The following is a 1,511-nucleotide window of genomic DNA, read 5'->3' as shown; positions in this document are numbered from 1 at the left end:
CATAAGGCTACACTGTCCTGTTTCCTCTTTCTTTGCACATTTCTTCTCAGTTGCCTTTTCCTTTGCCTCATTTTTTTTTTAAGATAGGGTGTCACTCTGTCACCCAAGCTGGAATGTAGCGGTGCGATCACGGCTCACTGCAGTCTCGACCTCCAGGGCTCAGGTGATCCTCCCACCTCAGCTTCCCAAGTAGCTGGGACTACAGGCGCTCACCATCACACCCAGCTAATTTTTGTATTTTTTGTAGAGATGAGGTTTCACCACGTCGCCCAAGCTGGTCTCGAACTCCTGGCTCAAATGATCCCTCCATCTCAGCCTCCCAAAGTGCTGGGATTGCAGGCGTGAGCCACTGTGCGCTGCCTGCCACCCTTTCAATATTGCCATTCCCAGGGGCTCCACCCTCCGCCATCTGCTCACTGCATTCTATTTCAGTGTTTCCTAACTTGGAGGGGATATTTTCTCCCCTTTGAGAATGTGATAATGACTGTAGATCCTCTCTACAGAGTGGGGGAAAAAACCAACCAAACGCGCAATATTTTGCCTACAATTCCAGGTTCTTAACACAAAGCCTATTTTTCCTCCCTGATTTTAGTTTCACCCTAGCTTCTTCCCAATCTCTCTCTGACCCATAGCTCTCTTGACCCTCAGATGAACAGATCAATAGTCAATGCCAAGGCCCCTTTGTTCCATCACCAAGCTCCCTAGAAGCAGAGTCCGTGTTGTTTATTATGGAGCTTCATCACTGAGCAGAGGGCCTCACTGGTAACAGGAGCTCGGCCACATGCTGAGGGAATGGTCACCTGTCATTGCCATCCCTCCTCCATCCTCTGCCTCACATCAGACCTCAACTGGCTCCTCACAGGTCCCCTCCAGGTCAGCTTCCACCTGGTAGCAGAGGCACTCTTCTGAAACACAGTTCCCTGTCTCCCCTGCTTGGAGTCCTTGAGGGCTCCCTGTGACTTCCAGGATAAAGGGCATCTCTAAAAGGGGTCCCCTGCTACTGCTCTTGCTTCACTGCTCAGCTCTCTCCAACACCCCTCAGCTCCAGCCACCTGGAACTCCCGAGGGTCTCATGTGCAGAGATGCTGTCCCTGCTTCCCATACTCCTGGACCTGAAGTGTCTGGCCCCTCTCTTCTTGGCTTTGCTAATCCATATTCATCCTTCAAAACTCACTCAGGCATCACTATCTTGGGAAGTACGTCCTGCCTCACAGCTCTGTTACCCATTTTAATATTCCTCCACTGTGGATCCACAGTTCCCAAAGCACAGCCCACACACAGCACTGGTCCCACGCTACATTGTATGTGGGAAGTCACTTGTCTATTCCCTGCCTGAGGGCAGAGACCCTGTCTTATTTGCTTTGCCTAACAGAGCCCACAGTAGGTGCCTAATAATTATTTGCTTCATGAGGGACAGGATGAATACATCAGTAAGGATTATTCAGAGAAACAGAATCAATAGAGAGTATCTGTGTATATGTACCTAGATCTATAACCTATCTATAATCTAT

Source organism: Theropithecus gelada, chromosome 1 (genome assembly GCF_003255815.1).
Source record: "Theropithecus gelada isolate Dixy chromosome 1, Tgel_1.0, whole genome shotgun sequence".
NCBI lineage: Eukaryota > Metazoa > Chordata > Mammalia > Primates > Cercopithecidae > Theropithecus > Theropithecus gelada.
This window is presented reverse-complemented; position numbering follows the sequence as displayed.